Source organism: Hyaena hyaena, unplaced genomic scaffold (genome assembly GCF_003009895.1).
Source record: "Hyaena hyaena isolate Hyena2069 unplaced genomic scaffold, ASM300989v1 scaffold_21, whole genome shotgun sequence".
In the NCBI taxonomy this organism is placed as follows: Eukaryota; Metazoa; Chordata; class Mammalia; order Carnivora; family Hyaenidae; genus Hyaena; species Hyaena hyaena.
The window spans coordinates 2,745,894-2,768,771 of record NW_024080653.1 but is presented as its reverse complement, the minus strand read 5'-3'; the positions used below and the strand labels follow the sequence as shown (position 1 = coordinate 2,768,771).

The 22,878-nt window shown below is 49.3% G+C and overlaps 1 protein-coding gene across 1 annotated transcript in view; it reads right to left on the bottom strand.

Annotated features, from left to right (window-relative positions):
- The window catches only part of TNRC6C (trinucleotide repeat containing adaptor 6C), an 88,633-nt gene extending 66,778 nt beyond the window's left edge, over positions 1-21,855 (bottom strand). The window contains exons 1-3 of the mRNA XM_039226593.1: positions 21,834-21,855; positions 21,033-21,054; positions 3,362-3,688 (exon numbers count right to left, since the gene is read on the bottom strand). The gene's annotated coding sequence lies outside the window, so the exon portion shown is untranslated. The remainder of the gene's footprint in view (positions 1-3,361; positions 3,689-21,032; positions 21,055-21,833) is intronic.
- Between the last annotated feature and the right edge of the window lie 1,023 nt (positions 21,856-22,878).

Here is a 22,878-nt window from a genome sequence, read left to right as displayed (position 1 = left end):
TCCCAAACAGGCTCCAGGCTCTGAGCTGTCAGCACAGAGCCCGACGTGGGGCTTGAACCCATGAACCGTGAGATGATGACCTGAGCTGAAGTCGGACACTTAACCTGACTGAGCCGCCCAGGCGCCCCTGCTCTTAAAGTCTTAAGGATGAGTCACACACCCACTCCCTGATCGGGTAACTCAATCTTAGTTCCCTGACCAAGCATTCTTACGTTTAACCTTAACCTTACAGTTGGAGGGATGGAATAATGAGTGAAACTGCATTTTTCATTTCCATGCAGGTATGGCTACAGAGCGGAAAGCTGCTCATCCACAATGAAACACAATGACAATCTATGTGTTACTTAAAATAAAAGCTGCACGAGTTGTTCCTTGAGGCAGTATCTAGAAAAGTTTTGCAACAAGAAAACGTGGCCACTCGTCTGGATTTCACCTGCATATGAATCCAGCGTGTAATGTGCAGCATGAAAAAGAAAAGTTTATAGAATGCTTCAACTCTAGGAAAGACAGCTGAAATTTCAAAATGTACACAGGTCACGGAAGGACCAGAGAGCTTTACTGTGCTGTTGCAGAATTAACTCATTTAAAGATTTGGCGAGTTTAAGATACAACTGCTGCTCCATCATAGCATTTCAAAGATGGGTACATACTTGCTGCACTTCAGGAGCACTTACTGTATACGAGGTCCTTTGGCGAGCATGGAGCAAGTAACTTGCCCTCAAGAGTCCTATGAAGTAGGGGTCCCCCCAGGTCACAGGTGAGGGCTCAAACAGGCAGTGAAAGCGACTAGGTCAAGATCATACTGGAGGTCACAGGTCTAGAAACTTGACTGGGCCCGGGGCCGGCCAACTCGGCTCCTGACCGGCAGTCCCTGTGCGAATGCCTGCACAGCCCGGGGCGCGGTGCCAGCAGCGCCTCCACTGACGAATCAAGCCAGCTCTCTGGAAACTGTGTTTGAGTCAGAGCGTAAAGGGACAGGACCTTAGCGGTGAGAGGTCCTGAGAGCTTCAGACTTCTGGTTTTAGGGGAGAATTAAGTACCAGCTGGGGGTGTGACCAGTGACAGCTGCCGGGCCATTCCCCCTGGGCAGAGCTCTTTTCATCTGAAAGAAAGTGAGAAGCTTTCTTTTTAAAAAGAGAATTTTTTTTAAGTGTATATATTTTGAGAGAGAGAGTGCAAGCGAGTGAGCATGATCGGAGAAGCAGAGAGAGAGAGAGAGACAGATAGAGAATCCCAAGTAATTCCATGCTGTCAGCACAGAGCCTGATGTGGGCCTTGAACCCACGAACGGTGAGATCATGACTTGAGCTGAAGTCGGAGACTTGACGGACTGAGCCCCCCAGGCGCCCCAAGAAGCCTTCTTTAGAGGGTACTTTCAATTTAACAGAGAGGGGAGACTCTACGAGTAGCCAGCAAACAACATAGGGGCACAGCGTGCCAGCACAGGAGGTGGTGCATGCAGGCAGGGAGCAGAGACAGCGGAAGCAGGGAAGGGGCTGCGCGGTGGCGGTGGCGGGGTGGGGAGTGGGTGGAGTGCGTGGCGCCTGGGCGGGTAGGAGACGATGTGGCGGACACGGGCCTGGCTGGGATGGGAAGCGGCCACGTGGACGAGGAGGGGGGCGCGGACTAGATGGGGCCGTGAGGGCAAGCCAGGCCCCGCGCCGCAGCAGCTCGGAAAGCAGGGCGGGTCTCGAGGGCGCCCGAACCGGTCAGAAAGGTTCACGTGGCCATGGCACCAGCGACTGCTGGGAAAGAGATGAAACTTGTCTAAAACGAAGACTTCTGTTCAGCAGCTGGAAACCAGTCATTTCTTATCTTATTAATAGAGTTGATTCCACTTTCTGAGATGTTTTACAGAAAATGCTGACGGATTTACTCTCTTATTTTTTTAAGCATAATAAACTAGAAGAAGCCTTCTGGAGAAAGATATTTACAGAGACAAATACTATAATAAAGAATACTATTTCCAGTGTCCAAATCTGAAACAATCCTTCATTTCCGACTTCTCTACGGAGATCTTAGGGACATCTCGCACCACTGGCATTTGGGGAGTGCCCGGATGCAACACCGCCAGAGTCTAGTAACAACGGGGTGAGCCCTGAAGGAAGCAGGCGTTCCATTTCTTTTTCAGTTTTTCAAAATAAGCACCGTCAGCTATGTAGGGACAGCCCCATGCTCCCCGCTTGTGTGAAGATTTTCCCGAGGACCACCTTTCGGCTGGCGAGGACCGGTGTTGGATTATAACTGCTTGCAGCGAAGTCGACGGGACTACCTTCCTGGCCAATGACTACATTTGATAGTTTCTTTTCTTCCTTGCTTTTTGCTGACAACCACGGACCTACATCCCCTCTACCGGGAATGTAGCAGGTGAGAGTCGGTCAAGACTATTTGAGGAGACATGGCAAAACGGTCTAAAAAGATTTGTTTCCAATGTACCACAGAGTCAGAGTTTTGAGAAATAATGCTAGAGATACTTCTAAGCCATGTTGGAATTATTCTCCGTATTAAAAGGCAGCACATGAAAGAAAACAATGTTAACTTGTGACCTGTTTCTTTTAAATCCCAACCTCGCACAAGAACCTCCCTGCATCTCTCATGACAGACCCGAATGTCACCACCATCAGCACACGTGGTTTTCACGCTAGACCCAGTGCCAACTGCTAAATCGTTTGCAACAGAAAGATTTAAGGAAATGATGAGAAATGTGGCCACTGCACACACGGACCTTGCTCTCTTCCAAAAGCCTCCCTAAGTCTGAGCCCATCAGTAAGGTCAAGAAGGCGGGACAAGAAGAGGGGACGAGAGCTGTCAGCAGCCTGAAGGCTGGAAAGCAAACCACTGAGTGGGGCTTGCGCCCCGAGCCAAGAGAAAGCCGGTGTCCAGCTGCCTGAAGGACGCCAGCCGGAAACGGGTGTCTCGGGACCCTGGACGCCGCGGGGGCCAAGCCTGAGGTCTGGTGGCTTTGGCTCCAAGTGTCTGAACAAGTTAGAAAGCCCGAGCCCCGAAAAGGCATGGTGGGCTCCCTGCAGAGCGGGCACACCCCGGGCAGCCCAGTGCCCGGGCAGGAAGGGGTTACGGAGGGGCCCTGCCCTCTCAGACTTACAAGGATGCACGTACAGACCTTTAGCTTCTGGGGAGAAACAAACCAAACCTAGCTGACGGAGCTAGTGCCACCTGAAAACATAGGAGAAATCGTATAAACAAGTAGGCGAAAACAGGGCTGCACTTTAAAAGCCAACATAAAGGAAGCTGGCTGGCTGCTGACTCCGTGACATGCCCATCGTGAATGTGGACCGAAGTCCGTGTGTCCTGCGAGTGGGCAGCGGCGCTGAGGGCGGTGCCTTGTCCTGTGTGTGTTTACCTGGTTGGAGCGTACTGGGGTGCTGCTGCGCTCCGGCTCCGGGGAGGGGAGGGGGGCTTACCCCTGCGGGCCCGGCACCCTGCGGTGGGCTCGCACTGGTCAGAGCCCCCGCAGGCAACGGCTGACCTCTCTTTAGTAGCTGCTTCTGTTCTTGCTGGCGGAAGCGCGGAGGCACCTCGCGAGGCAGGTAACGGGGCGCCGCGGGCGGCTGGCTGCTGGCAGGCGCTCGCTTGCCATGGCCGCTGCTGGGCGGGGTGCTGGTGGCAGCGCCGGGGCCGGCACCGGCGGGCTGGGGCTGGCTCGAGCAGCTCTTCGTAGGCTCTGGCACTGCAAGGAACAAAACGAAGAGAACCCAAAACTTTAGTAACACTCCTTAAAACCCAACCCACATCAAGGAAACCAAAACAAAAACCGAGGAAGAAATGGCCACGTAGTGCTCCGGGCACAGGACTGAAGTCTGGCATTTCAGGGCTGAGACCCAGTGTCCTTATGGACTGAAATCCTGAGCAGCGGGCTTTGGGCCCCAGTTTCCTCATCTGTAACATGGGTGATTCAGTTAGGTTAGAGCAGCGGTTCACACCAGCGCACTTCGGACTCAACTCAGGGCCATTAGAGCCCCATTCCCACCCCCTACACCCTCTGCCAGGGAGCTCAGTAGGGAGGAGGGAGGAGGGGAGACTCTGCATTTCTGGTAAGTTCCCAGGTGATTCTGATCTGATTCAGGTGGTCCCTGGACCCCTCTTTGAGAACCACTGGTCTTGGTCAGTGTTTTATCAAAATTAAGGGATTTTCAGATGCCCATGAATTTGCATATATTTTTGTTTTAATTCTGATAACCACACACACACGCACATGCACATGCAGGCACACATTCTGAGTTATTTGAATAATTAAAGCATTTGTGGTGATGCTATCAATAGTGCCAACTACACTCTGTTAAAGATTTACTTGAAAAGAATGCAAGTGGGCTAACTTGCAAATGATGTATTTGAATTAAGTGACAGCCAAAATGCCATCTGAGTGTTGCATAAACAAAAGCTTCACAGTAATTTCAACAGAAGTGAGAGCAGGAGAGCTGAATGGTGACCCCGACAGGGCTGTGTTTCTAGAAAGAAGCAGACCAAAGGCAAAGGGGATCTGAGGAGTCATCCTGCATTCGCAAGGGAGCACAGACACATCAAACGGAAAGAATCTGAGCCTCAAAAGTCATTCCCATCTTGAACTTGAGACACGAGTATCTAGGACATTACATTTACCTTGTTATTTGAAAAAAAATTTTTTTGCTACTTAATTTGTAAATGTCTTTGTGCAAAACAAGTTTACACCTAGTTCGGTGCATATCTTAAATGCATAAGGAGTGTTATGAAAATCCTTCCATCCATACTGGGGGGAGCACGAGACATGACTGCTGGTCTTCACGTCCCCATACCAGGCAGGGGCTCTGCCGTGCGCCCGTGGCCCTGGGCCGTCTACGTAGTCTGCGTCCGCAGGGCCTCTGCCCACTGCCTTTGTGTCGCGCTGCCCAGCAGACCCATAATCCTACACGGAGCCACTGCTCACTCTCTCCACTCCTGACTCCGATCACGGCCATGTAGTCTGGTGTCGTGACGAGCGCACGTCCCTAACAGAGGGCACCCTCAGCGCTCCCGGCCTTCCTACAATTTCCTGGGTCTGCCTAGTTCCACTGCTGTCAATGATTCACTCAAAGACCTTTCGCTTTGGAGCAGCTAATGCCTTTATCTCCTTCTCCCCAGACGATGAACTATTTACTTTCCAGAAGAAGTAACAGCCATGAGGCAAAGCCCTCAAGTTTCCGCCACTACAAACACATGAGCATCACACTGTTCTCTGTCCCAGGCTTCTGTTACTCCTACCTGAGGCACATACTGTATTGCGTCAATTCTAAGACTGAAATCTCTTCAGATGTTAATAGCATTTACATTGCGATGTGTCTTCTGGTCGATGCCATGTCAGTCAATTGGCAGTGGTTTTTTTCTTTCTTGGTACGTGAACACTGGCGCATTCCACAACGAACGTTTCGGAGGCAAAGCAACACGGTGCCTTCCAGGGGAGCCCGTCTCGGGATTTTGTCTGCTCTGGTCCTTAAACCCGGGACACTGTCCAGAGCCAACACGAGGGCCCAAAGCTTAAGAGTGAGCCTCTGATTAATCTTTGCTTTATAAACACAAGTACACAAGAGAAGGGATCTGGCCACTTGGGTTTATGCGGAGAATGGAGGAAGGCACATCTGCAACGTCTACCTTGCCCAGGGACCGTGTGGCGCTCTCAGCGACCAGCTCCCTCATCGCAAACCTCTGCTACTTCCAAAGACCGCAACCACCACTGCCCTCCTTGACCCCAGATTCCCCTCCAGCCTCCTCCCAACTCCCCCCGCCGTCAAGCTTCTCGGAGGGCCTGTGGAGCCGCCTCTGCTGTTCCCTCACCTACCGCTGGCCCTTCCCCAGCCCATCTTGCCCTCTACTCTGCGGAAATGACATTCATTTGGCACTTGCTTGATGCTAACATCCGATGGCACATTCTGGGCTATCTTCTTGACCTCTCTGTTGTCTTAAGTAGCGATGGTCACTTGGCCACCCCAACATACCCTCTACCTCGGCCTCCGTGACTCCAAAAGTCCTTGCCTGGATTCCCGCTGGCCTCTCCAGCCCCCGCTTCCCGCTCTCCTCCGTGGGCTTCTTCTGCCCTTCCTTAACCTTTCATTGCAGACGCACTCTGTTCAGACACTCACCCTGGGTCATCCCGTCTCCACCCACGGCTTTACCCATCAACCCTGTGGTCACGATCCGAGCCCCCGATGACTACCAGAGAGCCACACCTGGATGTCTTAAAATTCCGCGCTCTCCCCGCACTCGTCAGTATCCTCACTCACTCTTCATCTGAGTTTTGCTACCACTCTCCTGGCACGTGGCTCCACGCTGGAAACCTGGGGGCCTTCCCTTACTCCACCCCAACCTACCATTAACCAACCACCAAACCGTGACGTTTTAGCTTATCTTAAACGTCCCTTCTAAGGACCCTCAAGCTCACCCGCCTGTTTCCATTCCTATTGCCCCGACCAGAGCCTAGAGGACCAGTGTGCCTCATCTGACCGCTATGAGAGCTTGTCGGTTTTTTGTCCTTTAAGCAAGTATGTATGTATGTAAGTATGTACTTCAGTATGTACGCAAGTACGTAAGTAACCATGTGTGTAAGTGTGTATGTAAATAAGTATGATGTATGTAGTAAGTAAACATATAAGTATGTAAGTCAGTATGTACGTATGTAAGTTAGTACGTATGTAAGTAAGCAAGTACGTGTGTGTCTATGTATTCACAGAGTTCATAGATGGGAGGGCAGAGGGAGAGACAGAACCCCAAGCAGGCTCCACACTGTCAGCGTGGAGCCTGACGTGGGGCTCGATCCCACGAACTATGAGATCATGACCTGAATCAAAATCAAAAGTCAGTGCACAGTGACTGAGCCACCCAGGCGCCCCTAGACTGCTCACCAGTGGGCCTGTCTCCCCGCGTCTGATGTCAGCACGGTGCCCGAAACACAGGAAGTGCCTAACAAGCACTAAAGGACTTGGCTGTGTCGTAAACACACGTCTCAAGTTAAAAAGCAATGCAGAAATAGCAGAATACAAAGAAAGTAACTGGTAGAACAGAAAAAACACCAGACTGGTAAACGGAAGCCTTGGGTATCAGGCCAGTTACCGCTGATGGTGACTATGATCCTGGTCAAGAAGCTTACTATCCCTGGAGCCGTTTCCTCACCTGGACATGAAAGGTTTAGACCAGCTGACTCGCTAAGGCTCCTTCCAACCCTGAGTAAGGGAATAAGGGAAGACAGGATGCGGCACGGTTTTACCTCTGTGACGACTATCGCTTCAGAGTCTGCTGCATTTCTCCACTGATGCCCGGTCCCTCTCTGCTCCTATTTCCTTGGCCGTGGTTCGGACATGGAATGTGTTTTATAATTACTTAATTTGAAGATTATTCACAAAGGCATGGGAGATGAATATCCATTCTGTTTTTCCTTTTTTAAAAAGAAAGCTATAAAATCTATGATAGGCTGATTTTTAAACATGGGACTTCACATATATTTTTTCGGACATTGGTCTTTAGTCAATTAAAACAGCAGAAGTTCTTACGCATTTGCCCCAGTGAGTTGAAAAGTTCTATGTACACAAACATTCACAGGAGTGTTTGTGGCAGTTTTTATCCCTAACTGCCCCAAATGGGAAACCCCCCAGATGTCCTTCTACAGTGAAGGATGAACGAACTGGTACGACACAAGGGGAAGTTAGCACTGAAAGGACGCGAGCTCTGGGGTGCGGTTAAGAGTCTGCCTCTTGATTTCCACTTAAGTCATGGTCTCCCGGTTCCTGGGATGAGCCTTAGGGCTCTGCACGGACAACAGGGAGCCTGCTTGGGATTCTCTCTCTCCCCCCCCGCCCCTCCCCTGCTCACATTCTCACACTCGCTCTCTCTCAAGAAATAAACTTAAAAAAAAAAAAAGTGAGCTATCAAACTGTGAAGAGAAGTGAAAGAATGTTACACGCATATTGCTAAGTAAAAGAAGTCAGTCTGAAAAGGTTTCATGCTGTATGATGCCTACTACATGACATTCTGGAAAAGGCAGAACTATGGACACAGTAAAGTATCCGTGGTCGACAAGGGCTTGAGGAGGGCAGAGCACAAGGGGCTGGCAGGGGTGGAGCACAGGTCTTGCAGGGGTGGAGCACAGGCGCTCGCAGGGGTGGGACACGGGTCTTGCAGGGGTGGGGCACGGGTCTTGCAGGGGTGGAGCACGGGCGCTTGCAGGGGTGGGACACAGGCGCTCGCAGGGGTGGGGCACGGGTCTTGCAGGGCCCGTGGGGCACGGGTCTTGCAGGGGTGGGACACAGGCACTCGCAGGGGTGGGGCACGGGTCTTGCAGGGGTGGAGCACAGGCGCTCGCAGGGGTGGGGCACGGGTCTTGCAGGGGTGGGGCACAGGACGACACGTAATCGCGGACACACGACGCTCCGCACCTGTCTAACTCCACTTGAAGTGAAGTGTCCAACCCTCAAATGTAAACTGTGGCCTTTAGTCCACAGTAACGTACCTACGCTGCTTCGCAGACCGCAGTGAAGGCACCACACCGAGGGAGACGTCCGGGGGGACACAGGTGGCAGGAGAAACTGAGGCTGTGCTGGGCGGGTGGAGGAAGTACTGTGGGCACTGTCTGTGCTTTCTGCTCAATCTTGCCATAGACCAAAAACTGCTCTAAAGAACAAAGTGTATCAGGAACCACGCGCACTGATGGCGAGCACGCCGGCTCCTGCAGCCACTGTGCAAGAGTACGGAGGTTCCTCAGAAAATGAAAACCGGATCCACCTGTGACCCAGTGACTCTACGACTGGGTATCTGCCCAGGGAAAAGAAAACACTCACCTGACAAGATACAGGACCCCACGTTTACTGCGGCGTCATTTACAACAGCCAAGATACGGAAGCAGCCCAAATGTCCACTGAGAGGTAAATGGATAGAGATGTGGTATGTGTGCGTGCGCGCACGCACAGACAGACACACACACACACACACACACACACACAGGAGGTTCACTCGGCCACAGAAAAGAATGAGATCTTACCATATGTGACAACACAGACGGATCTAGAGGGTTCAATGCTAAATGAAAGAAGTCAGAGAAATTTAAGAAACAAAATAATCAAACAAACAAAAGGAGACAAACAAACAAAAAGACTCTTAACTACAGAGAGGAAACTGGCGGTTCCCAGAGGGGATGAGGGTGGGGGTTGAGGGAAGCAGGTGAAGAGGGTTAGGAGCACACTCGGGGTGGGCATGGGGTGTGCACAGAACTGCTGGATCATTACGGTGCTTCTGTCTGTGGTCCAGCCTTTTCTAAGAATGGAAATGAAGAAAAGCTACCTGAAGCCAAAACCTGACGGAGGGGGGCCAGGTGGCTTGGTCAGTTAAGCATCTGACTCTGGTTTTGGCTCAGGTCATGATCTCATGGTTTGGGAGTTCAAACCCCACGTCGGGCTCTACGCTGACAGTGTAGAGCCTGCTTGGAATTCTCTCTCTCCCTCCCTCTCTGTCCCTCCCCCCGCTCGCTCTCTTTCAAAATAAACATAAAAAGAAAAATAGAACAAAGAAAGCTAGAAACCTGATGGAAACAACCAGCAAGGGCTCAGAAGCAAAGGCCCCAAGCTGACGGGACCCTGAGAAGTCACCCTGTTCCCCCCTCACCTGCACAGACCCCCAGGGCCCAAGTGAGCTAATTACCAGGAGGACACCGGCGCCCTGGCGACAAGGCTCATCTCGGACGGCCAGCCACAGCTCTGCCCCTACACTGCTGCTTTCTTTTCAGAAAGATCAAAGGACAAAGTCAGGGCTATTTTTCTTCAAACTATTTATAGGAAAAGGAACTGATGCTACAAAAATGAAGAATTGTGACGTAAAAAATGAATGCTGTCAGTCGCCGGTTTTGAAGAAGTTCAATAAGTGAATGTTACCAATCAGTAACTATTTCTGAACATAAAACAGCCACTCTAAGATCTCTGAACACGGACTATTCACTTTCCTCGTGTTAGATGCACCCCATTACGTGTGGCCGCCTGTACAGCCTCGCTTAAAAGTCATCGAAAGCCGGTCTCCTCCTTCCCCTCAGAAGGGGACAGGGCTGCGTAGGGCAGCAGGCTGCGCTTAGGAAAGGTCTGAGGGGAAGGGAAAGCGCCTCAGTGAGCGGAGCCACGGGGTGGAAGGGACCGAGCCTCTGGGCCTGCTGACCGCGCACAGGGGACGGCGGACAAACTTCCCTGGTGCAGCCAGGGTTCCTGGGACCCTTGAAAACAGCGGCCAGCTGACGAGAGGAGGGCCTCGAAGTTTCATCTCTTCTTATGATACACATAAATCAAACGGGCGTTTTCTGAGCAGCCCCCCAGCCTCTTCAGACACTAATTTCTCACCCTCCCGGCGGCCAGAGAGTAGGGAGGGTGTCAACGTCACCACCACACCGCTCTTCTCAGACCTGCCTCCCTCTAGGGCTAGCCCTCAGTGACACAGGCTCAGCGGCGAGTCGATGGCACACGCCGCTGCTATAGCACAGCAGCAGCACCAGTCAGGCGAGGGGAAGTCTAGCCGGACTGAGGGACTGTCGACGAGTCACCGGGTCAGAGAACACGAAGACGGCAGCCAGGTGTCTGGCAGCCCAAACTCTCCCTGCGCTTCCCTCACCCTAATAAACCTTCCCCTCTTCTTGTAAGTGACGGCGACACTTGCTGGGGAAGAGGCAGGGAGGAAACCATCCTCTAAGAAAGCCCGGCTTCTTTAGGGCAATTTTCTTGCCAAGAAACACTTCTCTGCCTTCAGTGGGAGTTTCCAGAGGGCGCGGTCACAACAGGGCCCGCACAGGTTCTCCGCTCGCACTGCTGCCTCCCCAGCCAGCGAGCTGCGGCCCTGGAGCCTCCGCGAGTTCCCAATCGCGGCCTGCGAGGGGGCAGGGACAGTGTGGACGGCGGCTTCCTGACCCCTGGACGCAGGGCCGGTGAGGCCTCCTGATTCCTTCCCAGGGAGCCACTCTTTGGGATGACTCTGGGGAATCGGGTCCGGAGGCCCAGCCTGGGGGCCGCCCCTCCCCCTTCCCTCGCAATGATCGTACAAGCACCCTGTTTTTCAAAACAGCTAGAGCGGTTATGTATTATACACTTCAACTGAACTCTGATTAAGACCAGATTTTGTGGGGGAGGGGGCACGCCTAGGTGGCTCAGTCAGCTGAGCATCTGACTTGGGCTCAGGTCACAAGCTCTCAGTTTGTGGGTTCGAGCCCCGCATCAGGCTCTGTGCTGACAGCTCGGAGCCTGGAGCCTGCTTCAGATTCTGTCTCCCTCTCTCTCAAAAATAATGAACATAAAAAAAAAAAAGTCTTTTTTTTTTTTTTTTTAAAGCAAGTAGTACATGCAACTCTTTCTCTCACCTTAACAACATCATGGTATGTGGTCATGACCTAGTGATTCCACAGTGGTCTCCTTATGACGGCATTTACTGAAATGGGACCTCCCTATACTCTCCCTTAGACTCTCATGGGCTACCGCAGCCACCCAGCTACCGCAGCACACTGACAGGGGAGTATGCAATGGTGTATTTTAAATGTGACTTTTTATAGATAAATGCCAAGCTAAAGGGACATGTTAATATATCTCGTTTCATAAGTTTTCATGCATCATCTTACAATTGGTGTATATATTTAATACAGTTTCCTCATTAGCTCTGTAACTGCATCTGTACGGAAGATACTATTAGATCGATGATGTTCTAGAAGTGGTGGCATTTTAGAAGTTAAGAAATAGGGGCGCCTGGAGGGGCTCAGTCAGTTAAGCGTCCAAATTTGGCGCAGGTCATGATCTCACGGTTTGTGGGTTCGAGCCCCGCATCGGGCTCTGTGCTGACAGCTCAGAACCTACAGCATTCTCTCTGCCCCCTCCCACTTGCTCATGCATGCACGCTCTCTCTCAAAAATAAACATTAAAAAATGTTTTTTAACAAAAAAAGATAAGAAATAGAAGTTTTTGTATGATAAAGCATAGAATTTCTCTTCCACGTAGATACCACACAATGACATAAGAAAAATACTCAAAAATCATGCATTAAAATTCCAGCTATTTCAGGGGCGCCTGGGTGGCTTAGTCGGTTGAGCGTCTAACTTTCGCTTAGGTCATGATCTCGCGGTTCGTGGGTTCGAGCCCCGCGTCGGGCTCTGTGCTGACTGCCAGCTCAAGCCTGGAGCCTGTTTCACAGTCTGTATCTCCCTCTCTCTCTGACCCTCCCCTGCTCACGCTGTCTCTCTCTCTCTCTCTCCTAGAAATAAATAAAAATATAAAAAAAAAAATTCCAGCTATTTCAGAATATACACTTGAAGATGCGGAGTTCTTAAAAATTTAAATTTGTACTTCCTGAAATCTATACAAAAGGGAACTATCTCCCAGGGCTCAAAGAGCCTGTGGTTCCAAGGAAGATTTTCATTCCTGCAGTCTCTGCTGCAACCCACGAGGCACCAGACGCTGCAGCAGAAGCTCCTCAGAGCACAGGAGGCCGGGCGAGGTGGCCGCGGGCAGGAGGGCCCAGCTGCCACGCTCACGGGCAGTCCCGATGGGCACCGAGCACGGCCTTCTGTGAGCTCCACTGGCCGCTTCTGGCCCATCTGTCACCATGGCGACTCCGGGAGCTCCACTAAAACGAGCACAAACTCATTAACCACTAACTACATTATCGCAGTGCCTGTTGCTAATGAGAGAACGCTGTTTAGAGATATTTTCTATTCTAATGTCTTACAGCTACCTCTCTAAAAAAGCATGAAATTAAATTAAATGCTACTCTTAGTACATCAGACTGGATAGTATGAATGTTAAAGTAAATTTACTTTAATAATGACTACTAACTGTAAGAATCGTTTTATTAAAAGATTACTTTGTTTTGGTCCTTGGATTCTTCCACTCTAAAGAAATGAACTGCTTATCATACAGGCAAATATTTCTAACCTCTTTTAAGCAACAGCTGGCAGATTTAGAAGATCAAAGTAGAAAACTTTGATAAGAGCCTATGTTAAAGTCAAGTAACCACTACAGCATTAATATACATTGGCTTTTCTATCATCTTCCCAGTATGTAACACTGGGGACATGAATACGTCCCCAAATGAGGCCACACACTGGACAGACACGAAGGGGGAACAGAGGCCCCTGAGCTCTCTCACCTCCGGCCTGACCTCGTCTCTCTCCACACTCGATCATCTGGACCTGAACAGCTCTGAAGAACAGCAAATCCTAAATCTCATGAAGCACGGAAGGTTTGAGTGGATTTATGCGTGAAATGCGTTCTCTGCCGCATGCACGCTGCTTCGCGCGGCAGGCCCGTGTGCTGTGCAGCAGCAGTGACCCTGGGCCGTTTATCCTCTGGAAGCACAGAGCCCGACAACCTGCCGCAGAGGGAGCCCGAGTCAGACGAGGCCAACATTAGTCGGAGAAGGCTGGGGGAGGGGAGGGAAATAGGCCATGTCGCAAATGGATTTTGAAAAGGAATATTCCACCTCTGCGGGCCCTGTGCCCACTGGGTCCCTGTCCACCTGAGCCTCAGTGACACCGTCCCCCCGTGGCCCACAGCTCACCTGCGGTGCCAGCTCTTTGTTCACTCAGTTCCCAGAGAATGCCCACCGGCCGGGCAGCCTGTGCAAACGCTGTCCCCTCCGAGTGCGGGCGCCCCTGAGGCCTCCGTCTGCTCTCCCTGACCCAGCTGCCATCTCTCCAGCTTCAGATCTTGTTTCCAGCTTCAGTCAGGGTGCCTTCCCCCATCGCAGCCCGCTTGCGATTCTTCTGTTCTGTGCTCTCCTTAAACAATGTTCCTTCCCTTCACAGCAGCCGTCCGGTCAGTAAGGGCACAGCCAGCCTCGTGCCTGGGGGTCCTGCCCGCCCTCCAACAAGGCTCTACTCCCAGAGAGGGGGAGGCATATCTGTGGTTTTAAATCTGTTTCCCCCCATAGCAAACAGTGCCAGTCAGACAGTAGGTGTTCGGGAAATCCCTGCCGGATAACTGGCCCGGCCAGTGTCTAGGCTCTGCCTGCCCCGCGCGGCACCATCATCTCAAATAGGTGGCAGTCTAAATGTGCCTGCTGACCCCAGTTCTCCCGCCACCGTCGGATTCATCTTCAATCTGGCATGTTCCATGATCCTTTTAAAATGTGAATCTCAGGGCGCCTGGATGGCTCAGTTGGTTAAGCATCTGACTTTGGCTCATGTCATGATCTCACGTTTTATGGGGTCACGCCCCGCATCGGGCTCTGTGCTCACAGCTCAGAGCCTGGATCCTGCTTTGGATTCTAAATCATTAAAAATTGTTTAAAAAAATGTGAATCTCGGGGCGCCTGGGTGGCTTAGTCGGTTAAGTGTCCGACTTTCGCTTAGGTCATGATCTCGCGGTTTGTGGGTTCGAGCCCCGCGTCGGGCTGTGTGCTGACAGCTTGGAGCCTGGAGGCTGCTTCGGATTCTGTATCTCCCTCTCTCTCTGACCCTTCCCTGCTCACGCTGCCTCTCTTTCTCTCTCTCTCTCTCAGAAATAAAAACATTAAAAATAATAATAATGAAATAAAAGGTCAGCTCTGAATCCCGAAGATGGACCTGGGTAGCTGGCCTCCCTGCTCTCCAGCTCTCTAGGTTCACCTCACTGTTTGTGGTGGGAGTGGCTGGGGAGAGGGATCTCTTGGGTGGGTTCAGGATGGCTGGGATACCCCCCCCCTTGTGTCCTTTGCACAGCTGACTTGGGGACAACCGGGAGAGGGGCCAGCCCCCGGCCTGTGTTTATCTCGTTCTAAACCACTATCTGCCTTTCCCCCAGTTTTCTCACTTATTTTTAACTACAGGCCATCTTTTCTTCCAGGGATATAAATATTGAATGAAAAGTGAAATGTACTTAAATCCTTTCAGGAACAAGATGTGGGATAAATAAATCACAACCCCTGGAACATTTTATTGAGTTCATTTGCTTATAGATCTAAAACACCTCTTTGAGAACAGAGAATTTATCTCTGCTCTGTCTGGTAGATATTTGTTAATTGTTTGTTTAATTAATGAACTAACTAGGTAGCAAAATGTAACTAACCGCTCATTTATTGTGACCTTTAGTAGGTGTGTTAAAAGCAAAAGCGAGATAAAATGTGATCACAGCTGTACTTTCTGAAGTTACTGTATTACAAATAACCGCACACACAGTTATTTGTAACTGGAAGGGCAGGGCTGAGGCATGAGGAAAACTAAGCTGCCACCATGAGTCTTTCTGCCCAACTCTAGAGGCCAATTTAATACTAGAAACCAATCAGGAATAAGAGAGCAAATAACTCAGCTTTTTAAAAAGCAGCAAATGTTTGAATATTCGCCAAAGATACACGGAGAGCAAGAAAGCACGGGAGTCACGTTCAATACCATCGGCCATTACAGAAACACAAATCAAGAGCATGATGAGAAGTCACCGCACACCAGTTAGAAAGGCTACTGAAATCAAGACTGATGGTGTCCAAGTGCTGGTAAGGATGCAGAACCGGGAAGGGGTGTAACCACTTTGAAAAGGTTTCGTAGTTTCTTGGAAGGGTAAACCTACATCTACCCTAAGATCCAGCCGCTCTCCTCCTACACATTTACCAAAGAAAAAGCAAAGCACATGTCTGTACTGAGACTTCGATACCGAAGGTTGTAGAGGCTTTATTCACAAGCACTAAAAACTGGAAAGAAGGCACATGCCCACGACGGGTAAATGGACAAACTGTGACAAATCCAACCAACGGAAGCCTGCTCGGCAATGGAAAGGAGTGACCTGATGATACGCATGACAGGGACGAGCCTCTAAAGCATTACTCCAAGCGACAGAGCCCAAGAGCACATCCCACGTGATTCCATTTACCTAACGAGAGTCCGGGGAAGAAAAGCTGCGGTGGGGACAGGAAGCAAGCAGCGAACGTTGCCTGCGGCCCGATGGAGGCGGGCAGCGTATACACAGTGGGTGGGGGGGGGGGGGACCTCGGGAGCGGGGGTCCAGTCTCAGTTGTGGGGATGGTTTCACAGGCTCGCATGCCCCCAACTTAGGAAACACGCGCAGTTTCCCGTGTGACAACTTAAGTCAATAAAGCGGTTTAAAAAAAAAAAAAAGCAAAGAAAGTAATCTGTTAAGTGATTTCTTGGAGTGCAGACTGTCAGCTTCCTTTGGAGCTATAAACTGTAACTTTCCCTAAATTTTTTTTTACATTTTTATTTATTTCTGAGAGAGAGAGAGAGACAGCGTGAGCAGGGGAGGGACAGAGAGAGGGACACACAGAATCTGAAACAGGCTCCAGGCTCTGAGCTGTCAGCACAGAACCCAACGCAGGGCTCAAACCCACGAACCGTGAGATCATGACCTGAGCCGAAGTTGGATGCTTATAACCGACTGAGCCACCTAGGCGCCCCTATAAACTGTAACTTTCTCTAAACTTGGAACTGCCTTTATGTTTACCGTTGGTTTGGTTAAGCTAAACAGGGATGCAGACTTTCGCTTCATCAGGGACTTCTCAGGAGGCCCCAGGGAGATGCTGGTAAAGGGCCTGTAACAGAAGCAGCGTGGGCACCAGTGGATGTACTTCCTTCCTTCGAAAGCTGAGGAAGGGGGCGCCCTGGGGCTCAGTCAGTTAAGTGTCGGACTTCGGCTCAGGTCATGATGTCATGGTTAGTGGGTTTGAGCCCTGCGTTGGGCTCTGTGCGGACAGCTCAGAGCCTGGAGCCTGCTTTGGATTCTGTGCCTCCCTCTCTCTCTGCCCCTCCCCCACTTGCACTCCTGTTTCTCTCTCTCTGTCTCTCTCTTGTTCTCAAAAATAAACATTAATTTTTTAAAAATAAAGCTGAGGAGGAACTTCTATGCATGTCCTGGCTTAGCTGGTTCCCTCCGATAATTTCTACCCTTTTAAATTGCCTAGATATTAGGGGAAAAATACCACATCTTAATATACTTTCTTTTGTTCCCATGGAAAAAATAGGAGTGCACTGATTATATCTTCCTTCTCCAGGGATTTAACAGTAAAATTAAATAATTACTTTAAGGGGTAATTAAAGTAATTACTCAGTTGGTGAAGAGTTGGACTTTGGCTCAGGTCATGATCTCATGGTTCGTGGGTTCAAGCCCCGCGTCAGACTCTGTGCTGACAGCTCAGAGCCTGGAGCCTGCTTCTGATTCTATATCTCCCTCCCTCTCTCTGATCCTCCCCTGCTCATGCTGTCTCTCTCTCTCAGAAATAAGTAAAACATTAAAAAAATTTTAAAAATAATACTTTAAACATGGTAACATGGCTAAAAAAAGATACCTAATATATAAAATCCTAGAAGATAGCATCCCATAAAGACCTCTCACATAATGAATCCCTTAGGAACTTCTTTCAGCCTTATTTCTAAAGCTCCTAAGTCACCTCCTAGAATGAATGACTGTACTGACGATGGATATACAACACTGATGTGTCCCTCGCATACGTTAAGTGACAGCAGGGAGGTAAGTGTTCTAGTGTTCTGCCACTACCGACAGCTGTCCAGACCTGGGCGACCTGCCCAACCTCTTTGCACCTCATTTCCTAACCAATGAAGGAACCGGACAAACTGTAAGGATCCTTCACACTCTATGATTCTATTAATTTTGTAGACACCAAACACACTGCCGTATTTTATAAACCATGCTGCGCTGCACACACTAAGCAGACTTGTAGCTACTGCTTCTAAGAGCAGCTCATACACTTGAAACAGTATTTGCTCTGGTGCTGTGGACGTGAACGTGAAGACACGGGAACTCGGGGAACCTGGCCGATTTTACCACACCATGTAAGTCAGGAATACACAGACATCACGATGCCTTATAAAAACGAACTGGTGAATATCACGTTGAGCAAATAGCTCAGGACCGAGCAAACTGCAATCTGCCACCTCTGCCCAAGGGAAGGGCCGGCTAACCGGTGAGGTGCAGAGGCTGGGTTCTCACTTCTGCGTGTTCGCATCTACTTCTGACTGTGAAGCTAGGAAGGCGCGCTTCTAACTTCAACTCTGACCTGCGTTCGTACTGAGAGAAATACATGTCTAGAATGAGCCTTAAGTGCATATCATCTGTGACCCCAAAACCTCTATAACTCAGCGTTAAGGCTATTGAGAGAGCATATGGTTTCAACTGATTTACATTAACAAAAGCTCATAAAGATTGTCTTAAAATTAGCATTACAAATTGAATACATGGCAAAGTTGAATACCCGATTGCAAAACTTACATTACAGTCCGTCCTTTGAAATAAGATCAGGAGACTAATCATAATGTGTGAATTTATTAGAGTACATGACTCAAAACCATAAAGCATTAATCACATGCAGTTCGAGACATTCTGGGTCATCAAGACACTTGCTTTCACACATGATGTAATTAACTGAGCTTCTTGTATGAAAACTTACCTATTTTATGAACTTTAGGAAATCTGGCTAAAACCAATAAATTACGTTACTTCACATTTATGGGTGCTATAATTAATCAGAAAACAAATTAAGTTCATAAAAATCCCTGAAGACAATTATAGAAAATTTGGGCTCACAAAGCCATCACATCACATACAAAGCTATTATCATCTGTGCCCAAATTAAGAGTAGTGCCCAAAATAAAGAAACAAGAGGGGTGCCTGGGGGGCTCAGTTGGTTAAGCGTCCAACTTTGGCTCAGGTCATGATCTCACAGTTAGTGGGTTCGAGCCCCGCATCGAGGTCTGTGCTGACAGCTCAGAGCCTGGAGCCTGCTTCGGATTCTGTGTCTCCCTCTCTCTCTGCCCCTCCCCTGCTCACACTGTCTCTGTCTCTCAGAAATAAATAAAACATTAAAAAATAATTAAGAAAAAGAAAGAAGATTACTGACTACCGAAGCAAACCCCAGCATAAAGCACGGGCGCTCAGACAGCAGGGACATAATACGTAGGTTAATGGTATCTCACGACGGGATTAGGTCTGCCTGCTCCCAGCTATGAGGGCATCTCGAGTCTCACTAATGCAGGACAAGCCATCGAGTTCGGCGCCCTCCTTCCCTAGTCACCGGTAATGCGAAGGCAATGTTTAGTGGAATTTAGAAAAAATTATTGTTTGTGAAGAGGGCTCAGAGGAAGGTTTTTTGAACTGCTCAGTGCAGTTCTTTGAGGGGCAAGGGGCATGTTCATTGGGGCAACGGCAGGCCCGGCCCATGGTACCCAACATACGCACCCAGTCAGAAACTCAGAACCACCTTCTTGCAGGAGGTAATTTTGATTTGAACCAGGAATAAGGGAGCATCTGAGAAAAATGTAAACCTTGAACCTGCTAACATTCATTAGTGAGTTACCCAGCAGCACTGTTGGATTATTTATAATTTAAAAAGCTTTTTTTTTGTTGTTTAGAAGACATTAATAATCATTACTATTCTGTGTGCTACGGCTAGTTATAGTTAGTACAGCTGATGACAAATTGGACCCAAAGGAGCAGTAATTTAGAGAAGATAAAAGGAGAACATAAAATTCCAGCCGAGTTTGGAGTATGCAATGGAAATACTCATCGGAACAGTAGCGGGAGATGATAATTCTGTGCCGTGTGGCAGGACCACGTAACTCACAGTCACCACACAAACAGGAGCAATTTGTTACTATCTGACGAGACGACAGTGACAACAGAATACAGCCGGGTTTGAAACAGGTCATAAAAACTTCCCAGAATGTTAAAAAGAAGAAAAAAGGAAAAAGGAAATGGGGACTCAGAAAAATAATCCTGTAGCTGTGAGTGACAAGTGGAAGACACTGCCGTTTCCTCTGCAAGATGGGAACTGCCAATATGATTATGTACCACAACACTCTGGACCTTCTGGAAAAGTGTGATGTAAACTCACACTGCTTCTGGGAGTAGAGAAAAAAAAGGTCCCTTTTGAGAACCAGGCTGCCTCTTACTACTGACTTGGCTGACTGGCATGAAGTCCCAGGCTTACCGTGACCCGGGTGCAGGAGCTTGGCGGCCCACCGCCGGGGGTCGGGAGCCCAGGCTCTCTCTGGCCCTCTCCTTCCACAAACTGCTGGCCAAGCACAGGCCACTTAAACTCGTGCTGTCAGCCTGTGTCTTCACAGTAAACTAATCCCTGCCCTGCTCAGGTATGAAGTTCAAGTGAAGCCACTGACACAAACTTTACTTCGGAAACTAAAAGCTGCCAAACAAAAGTAGGGTATTAGCAGTGGTACCACCTGAAAGGGCGCTCCACTAAGTCTTTATACTGTATGTGCCTGCGTGTACGGTTGTGTACACGTGATGGTCCAGCAGAGACGTTAACATCACAGTTCATTACAACTGACCCTTACTGAGCACCAGTCGCACGCGACGCACTGAGCCCTTTGCCATGTGCTTCGCTGGATCTGCCTGGCAGCCTCACGCAGTGGGACCACGCGCTCAGCAGCTCTCTCATTTGAAACATGAGGTGCTTGAGGTTGAGGAAGTGAGGTCACCGGCCCCAAATTACAGAGCTGGTATGCGCGGCTCCCGCACGTGCCCACGCCACCGGACTGTCCCCGACCAGAGCCAGCACGGAGGGAAGAAGCTCGTGGTGCGACTTCCGCTTTGCTCACTTTCCAGCAAATCCCAGGGACGCCAAGGCTCCTGGGGGAACTATGTGTCTTTCCAGCACCCACGAAGGCAGTCGTAAGTGAGTTCTGGACTCAGAAAATAAAAAAGAAATCTTTTCTATATCACTAGCAAAGAGGGAATACAAAAATAGAGCTCTTTTTATTATATATAGTTGGCAAAGAGAAACTGGAAGCTTCAAAAAAAATTCGCTATCTTCTGGTCTTATTCAAATTGGATCAACATTATTAGTTTAGTCCTTGTTTGGTGGAAAGCAAACCAAAGGAAAACGAAAAAGCATTGTTTAGAAAGTAACACCAATAAAATATAGATGTAAAAAAAGTGATAAATGATGAATTTCACAGTGAATAATAAAAAGAAGATTCAAAAGATTCAAAGCCAAGGTTAGATTCTTTGTTTTTAACTACCAATTAAAATGAGAGTCATCTTCATCATAAAAAAGTTTGCTGCTGCTGTAAAACATACCACCCCCATATAAAATAAACTTACCTTTGGTTTTTTGATCAGCAGCCTGAAAAAAAAAATCAGAAACTCTTTAGGAATAATAATGTGTAGCATGTGCACATCTATGAAAGTTTATAAGCAGACTTTAATACTGGAAATTTTAAAAGCAAATTTTTGCCCAGGTGATATTAAAATTTGTTAATGGGAAAAATGTATAACTGTCTACGTGCTATTATATGCCAACAGCGATCTCAAGGCAAAAAACCCCTCACCTATCTGGAAGCTCATCTGAGCTCGGTACGGTGATCCAGACTAAAAGGCACACAGTTTAAAGCACAAGACACATTAAACTAGGCAAGGACAACAAATGGCATAACCCGGTATGTTAAATGCCACAAAATTCAAATGCGACTGTAAGATTTACAGTAGGGCTTTTAATTTTTAACATTCACTAACAGGATTTATAAAAGAACATTGGCCAAACCTGCAAAACTGATCTCTAGTTTCCCTAGTAAAATCGGTTACGTGGCCCTTCCCTCACTTCCCGGACACAACTGCCCCGGATGGGGCGCCACGAGCCGAGGAGCATGGATGTTCTGCACCAGCAACAAAGAAAATGAGACTCCTCTCAAACGCAACACTACATTCCTAGCTCCTGAAGACAGACACTCGGTGGCCATGACCCCGCATTCATTTCGCTAGTGTAAAATCTGTGTTTCGCTAAGCGCAGATTTGGCGTATCGGTTTTGAGAGGTCATCAAATGAACCTCTGTGACATAATGGCTGGGATGCTGCAAATGAGGCCTGTGGCGATTACAGTCAATGAGGTGGTAGTTCTGGCCAAACCTTTTTCTGAGCACCTTCCTTCTTTTTCTTTTCTTCCTGCTTTTTCTTTTTCTTTTCTTCCATCAAACGTTCCTCTTTTTGTGTTTCTTGTTCTTTCTCCCTGTTAAATGTAAAGAAAGATGGTATTAGTATAAAGTCCGTTTTAACCCAGACAGTATGCAGAAGGGCCCTCTGGGAAGAGGCGCTAACAATGGGGCCCTTCTCTGGGGCCACAGCCAGGTGCCCCAAGCGCATTAGTGGTTCAGCGGTTGTTCATCCGGCCCACGTGTCAGGTGCCATGCTTCCAGAAGGCGGCGTGTTAGGCGATAAGGGCACGACGTGCAGTAGGACACCGGTCACGCGGTCCAGCCCCAGACCTGCCGCTCTCAGCACTCAGAGCCACACCGACAGCACCCGGAGGGCACCTATCAAAAACGCAAATTCCTGGGTTCCACCCTAGCCCAACCAAATCAGAATCTTTGGAGAGGATTTTTTAAAAGAAAAAAATTTTTTTTTCAATTTTTGAGAGAGAGAGAGAGAGAGAGGAGGGAGGGACAGAGAGAGGGAGACAGAGAATCCCAAGCAAGCTCTGCACTGTTAACGGAGAGCCTGAGGTGAGGCTTGAACTCTCCTACCGTGAGATCACGACCCTGAGCTGAAATCAACAGTCAGATGCGTAACCGACTGAGCCACCCAGGTGCCCCGAAAGCAGTTACGTTTTAAGCAAAGATTCCTACGCAGCGTGATGAGCTACCGCAAGGCTACGCGGGAACCCGGCCCGGTCACAGCACTCGGGAGGGTCAGCCCTGTTCGCTAGCACTCGAACATTGCAAACGCATCTGGCTGGGATGGCGTCATGTGTCAGATACCCACGCACTGCGGGGCAACTCCACATTCAACTGTCACACACACTGCTGTGCGGTAACTGGGCGGGTCCCTGAAACATGTCTCCCTCCCAGTGGGCACAGCTGAGCGTGTAGCTAGCTGTGAAGACGCCAGCGATGACCCCGGCCATGGGCCAGAAATTGGGTCCCTCCGCAACCCTGCAGCACGTGGTCTAGTGTCC